We start from the raw sequence: 6,557 nt of genomic DNA on the forward strand, positions 1-6,557 counted from the left end.
AAACATTTAGTGGAAAAATAAAGCTTTCATTAACCACATCTAAGTTAACATAGTTGTGATCCTTCCAAACGTGTGAACTTCTAACTCTACCAACTACATAACGATGAAATAAAATGGGCACATCATAATGTTCCCTTAAAACAACATCTGAAGAAACAGTTAGTTTTGTAAATTTTTTCTACTTGTGATTTTCTTTACAACGCATAAAAACTATTGCACATTTTTCAAGAAGGAAATGGAAAGCATTTTTTCCTCGTCAAAAGTTGAAAAGAAAAACAAGAGATGATGTATGGAGGCCAAAGAACAACTATTCTTACTTGATTTGAAATTATATACGAGATTTATAGAGACAAAGATAAGGAAATACATTATTGAGAAAATTAAAGAGGCATAGAGTGCATAAACAAAAGGGAAATAAACGACAGATAACATTAAGGAGCTTGATAGAAAGTGAAAATAGAACAGGGGGAACTTTATGATAATTTAAAAGGGAAGGTGGAAATATACGGAAGAAGAGTTGATAAGCTTAGGATGGGGATGTGGGTAAACCGCGCAGACGGTCTTAGTCTTATGTTCACACTAATGATGGGTAGAGTGACGAAAACAATAAAAGAGAACAACCATGAACTGAATACCAGAATTGGCAACGAAAAACTAGAACTGGTGAGAATAGTATATGCAGATGATGTAGTAATAGTAGCGAATACATTTGAGAAAAAGAGAAAGAAAAAGCAGGTACATGGAAAAAGACAATAGAAGATCTGAGAATGGAAGTAAATACCAAAAAAGGGAATATCTAATAATGAAAGAGCCATATTTGAATACGGGGATGTTACAACGATGGAAAAATAGAAAAAGAGGTAACGAACAGAGTCAAAAAAGCCAATCAAATTTACTGAGCTTCAAATGAGACAATATTCGGAAGAGGAAGAAAAAAGAAAAAGGGAAAGACATAAAAATGAAGGTATACAACGCGATAACATTATCCATATACAGCAGAACCTTGATAAGATAAAGACCAAGGGAAACGTTAAATAATTTAAGTTATAGAGGTTTTTACTCACTAATGGGTTGAGCTGACGAGTTTTTATTGGTTTATATTTTTACTTACAGAGGCTAGATTATGAGCTTTATTTGAGACTTATAATGATATATGAACTAGGTTAAATGGAAATGAAACATTGAAATATTAAAATCTACAAGTATATATGTATTTTATCTCAAATTTGAAGGTAGATATATAAGTACATTCGATAAACTCTCCAATTGACTTTTCTATTCTATGTAAACTCTGCTTACGCTTGCACTTTCACTGCAAACTTTTTTGAATGCCAGATCATGTCGTTCCTTTCCAATCATCCATTACCTAATAGCTTTAAAATTTGCAGTGACTATTCAGCTTTTCTCTTTAGTACCGACCCGCTAACCCTAATGTTTTTATTTCCACACTGTTGAAACTATGTGAGCAAGCAATGTTCTGAATTAGAGAATGCAGAAAATATTTGTCTTTTACATAGAAGACTCTCCCGATTCTTGCTTCTTCAATAATTCAGCTTCGTTTTTTAATATGATAGATAATGTACTCGCTAACTGAATTACAACGTATTTTCTCATCAAACCACTTTTCACTCACAATTTGCAGAGAGATACTCCCGGATCCAATCTCAAAACTATTGACACATACATACATACAAATAAGTTACTGTACTTAGACTTTCTTACATTTGAAGCCCTTTGGTAAACACGTTTAAGCAATGGACAATAACAATGGTCTACTGGGAACCTTTTCTGTTTGCACATTCATTTAATGGGCCCACTAACCCACACTCAATGATAGGTGATGGAAGTTACAAACGTCGTCGTCGTTACAACTTTGAGTTACTGATGTGAGAAGCCCAAATTATTCGTTTGAGTTATGTAGGGTTCGTCAGTAGAGGAAGTTTCAGTATCCGAGGGGACGGGAACACAACAATTTATGATTACATGGATGATTATGATATTGAAGTACAAGTTATCAAGGCTCTCCTGTATATAAGAATGAAACCTGGAAATGAACCAAAAAAAAAGTACCAGAAGCAAAAAGTCATAAAAAAAGAAGAAAAGAAGTCCCAGGAAAACTTCGCCACAACAAATAGCACAGTTATAAGAAAGAGACAATACGAAGAATCAATGAATTATCAAGAATCTAAAAGAGTCGTGAATGGAGAGAAAAGAAGAGTAAACTAAAAGTTTAGAACTCTGATTCTCCAAAAGGGCATAAAGATTTCCAGATAAGAAGACGAAGAAAAAATTAATTTGAAGTTCAGTTACATATAGTAATTCTTGTCGTAGATTTTAATTAGCATTAAATGTATGGTGAAATTAATAGAATTTCATGTATAAACAGGGATTTGTTAATATCAGCATCGTCATAATGAAATGTATATTGCAGATAAATATCGATGTCAAAGTAAAATCATAAATTTACTAAATATACATATCATATTGTGAATATTCGTATTTTTATTACAAGGAAGTGAACGAACTTTCACGCGAATGACCGTTGCTATAATAATTACATTGACAGTATGAAATGGATCCATTTTTAGATGCACTCAGTGTCGTCTAGCAAGCTGTGAGGAAAATGGGTAATAAATTTTACTTGTATATAATACGATTCTCGTTATTATACATTCTACTAGTTCTTTCATTCTTAATGAGCTATCGATCATTCCCCCATTATCACAATAAACGACACGAAATTTTACATTCTATGGCGTCATAATGGAGAATCTCACTTCCAGGTTATATGAAAATTCCATTAATAACAATGAGTTATTGATAGTCATGATCAAGAATGATGTTATATAGAATATAAGAATATACTCAGTATTTCTTAAAATGCTTTTCTACCTCTAATTCTTCGTACAAATTAACTTTCAATATGTCTCCTGAACAGTAATTAAAACAAATGGCGATACATATTTGACTTTAAATAGGAATCTCTAGGAAATTTCTCAATTATAGTCTATTTCAGAGAGGTCTAGTTCGGCTCAATTTCGGTGTCGGCCATAGGTGTAGGTCTTGAAATATTGTAAAGGGATTACTTAGTAGATTATAAAGTTACGTTTTGCGTATAACAGGTACCGTTTAACCTACTATCAGAGCCTCTGCCTATTCCAACACTATTTCAGATGTATTTGCTGTTAAGCCGTAAATAGTGTTCATAGTATTATAAGATTAGTAATAAAATGGCGACATTTACACCAACGAAAAGATGTTCGAATAATTCTCCACTATCAGTGAATGAAAAAACTTATTATTTTAAATGTACACGATTGCATAAAATACGATTACCCGAAATTTACTTTACAAGAAACTATCGACCGATGTTCCCGAATGACTGGAGTTGGAAAGTCCACCGTTTTTAAATTATTGCAGAGGAGAAAGATAGCAGGTCAAGTGGTTCCTCCCAAGAAAAGTCCAGGCAGAACATTGAGGATGAAGACACCAAAAGTGTAATTCGAAGAAAAGTTCACTATTTTTATTTTAAAAAATAAATACCCACCTTAGATAAGATTTTAATGGAGCTTGGCCAGGATGACAGTATTCCGTTGATAACTAAAAAACTTTTATGAGAAATATGGATTTGCCTGGGAAAAGCATAACCGTAAAGCACTTTTACTGGTAAACGATGAAATTATTTGCTGACGACAAAAATACATAAGAAGTATAAAGCAGTACAGAACAGAGCAGAAGAAAATCTTTTATCTTGATGAGAAGGTTATACAGAATCAAAAATTTGGTAAGACAAAAATATAATCAGTGCTAGCTAAGCTTCCATGGAAGGCGTATCAAAAGGTATTAAGGTGCCTTCAGGTAAAGGGAAAAGACTAATCATCTTCCAAATTGGAAGCGAAGAGGGATTTTTAAAAGAAGATTTGTTAACCTTTCAGTCGTACCATACAGGAGATTACCACGAAGATTTGGATTCGGATGTTTTGGAAAATTATTTTGGTGAAATGATAAAATATCTATAGCAAATTCACACAAACTTCTATGAAATACGCCGTGTAAGATATGGCAGAAAAACATAGTGTAACTGTGCTGCGCACACCGCCATATCATTCCAACCAAATCCCATAGAACTTATATGGGCGCAAGTGAAAGGATTTGTAGCAAGACACAACACGACATTCAAAATGGAAGACGTTAAGCTATTGTTTGATCAAGCCATTAAGGAGGTGACACCGGAGAACTGGCGAAAAGCAGTCCAGCATGTCATTAAAGAAGAGTAGAAAATATGGGATCTTGACTACTTGATCGATCGGACCGTCAACCCGTTAATTATAACGTCAAGAGGAGATGACAGTTCCTCAGATGACGAAGAATATTAAATTTTTTTATAATTTAATTTCTGTAAAATGTATTTTTTGGATAATGTTCAATAAAAAATAGGTGTACCTAATACTATGTACAAAATGCCTAATTTTTATTCTGTTGAAATAAAATTCTTTCCTTTTCTCGAGTATCCTACCGGCACGCCTTTGACACATTATTTTCAGTGATTGTGAATAGGCTAAACCCATATATTGACCCCAACCCGGGTGGTACTACCTGCACTTGATAAAAAAAATTAAAATGGAGTCAATACCAAACTATGAAAGTGGATTAAATATTCATTGGGTCACTCTGTGGTCCCTTTACATACCTAATGAGATTATATTACTCTTTACCTTTCTGAAATAATCTATAGAAATCAAATATGAATTTAATGATCAACTGATATTTTTTATTTGATACTGATAATTGATATCATTTTTATGATTCAAGATCTCTCATAACTGGTTGATGCTATCTTTAAGCCTAGTATTTAATATTAATGATCGTAGACAGAGTATAGTTTAAAGTAATTATTCATATAAATTATTTCTGGTATTGAAAGACTCAGTTAAATTTCAGAAAACAAAGGATGGAATATTTTAGCGGAAAAATTGAACACAGAATCTTTAAATTAATGATTGTAATACATTTAAATATAGTTTATACAACTAAGTTGCCAGATTTCAAGATAGTATGGAATTGAGGAAATAGAAAATAATGAGATGTAGATTACTCAATAATAATAATGATAAAAATTGTTGTTGTAATTTGTTTCAGTTTAAAAATACAATGAATATCATTGAAATATACAGATTGTTTCAAAAAAGGTGATGTGAAAAATATTTGGGATTTGCTTAGTAAAAAATTTCGTATTGCCATCCGTAATCAAAATAAAGTGCGTTGAAGAAACACATTCTTTCATTGAAATCTATTCCATGTTATTAGCCTTTTTTTAGAGTTTCATCTTGTGATTTTATATTTAATTAATACATTCATCGTTACTTCATACGAGCATCAATTATTACTTCATAATTTTCAAATCAAAATATTAAGAGTACTTTTTTGGTGTAAAATTAAGTGATGATTAAGTGCACTTAAAATTGTGATAATAAATCTAATATTGAAAAAGTTATGTTCAATACTACCGGGTAACTAGCACCATATATGAGAGTCAGATATAAAAACAAATTCATTCGACATATCAGCTTTCAACAAATATTCTTATTAAATTTTAATACATTGTTGCCAGTAGTTAGGACAAAAACGTAAAAAATGTGTATATATGTACATATTTTTCAGCTTTCTATCTATCCTATAGACGGGATAACCTTTTTTGAAACATTCTGTAGGATATATATTTTGTAATTCATCAACTTATATTGTTATATTCCCAAATCGCGTATTTTTTATATTTCATATCATATTAATTTGATTTGATTTGTATATGAACTTTCACTTGAAATTTTTTCAAGTTATTACTCAAATAGAAATCTTAAAAATAACTGGAAGAGAATTTACCTTTCATACTGCCTTTAGTTTAAGTAATAATCCAATATTTTTATTAAATAATCCAAAATTTTTTTTGTAGTAGAACTCGTTGTGGCATATCAGCCAAAAAATGAGAAGTATTCAGAAGATCTTTTGTTTGCCAGTATAGTTAGATCTGAGTTTAATTCAGGGGTCTTTATGTCTTTTCACTTTGTAACACATCTGAATCTTATAACCAGCTCTAGTTAGTCACAACAGAATAAACTGCAAGAACAATTCAAAATTTACAACACACTGTTCACACTACCACTGTGGGACTGTAGTAAGGTAAATTGTGTGTTTTCAGTCTCTGAAAACGATAATTTCGTTATTGATATGTTCCTTAGACTGTTAATCACCAACGCACTAACTCTTATACTGAGCCAACTTTCTAGTTTTTATTGTGTAGATATGGAAAAGCTTGGTATACCCTATGATTGTCACTGTACAAAATTAAGGTAGCATCATTTTCGGGACAGTTTCAATTTAAAAAGGGAGGAAGACATTGACAGCAATATTTGAAAAAAGATAACAAATTGTACTATATGAAGGGGCGTCCTTTTTTCGTATATTGCACGCAGATAAGGATTTGAGCAATAATATGAACTTCATATATTGAGTTCTGATTATGTCTCTGATGTCTGGGTATCTACCACGATATTTTAAGT

The 6,557-nt window shown here is 31.7% G+C and overlaps 1 protein-coding gene across 4 annotated transcripts in view; it reads left to right on the forward strand.

Moving 5' to 3' along the window:
- Nucleotides 1–6,557, forward strand: part of LOC130903859 (probable G-protein coupled receptor B0563.6) — a 233,756-nt gene that overhangs the window by 175,742 nt on the left and 51,457 nt on the right. The gene's annotated exons all lie outside the window — the stretch shown is intronic.

This window comes from Diorhabda carinulata, chromosome 2, assembly GCF_026250575.1.
Source record: "Diorhabda carinulata isolate Delta chromosome 2, icDioCari1.1, whole genome shotgun sequence".
In the NCBI taxonomy this organism is placed as follows: Eukaryota; Metazoa; Arthropoda; class Insecta; order Coleoptera; family Chrysomelidae; genus Diorhabda; species Diorhabda carinulata.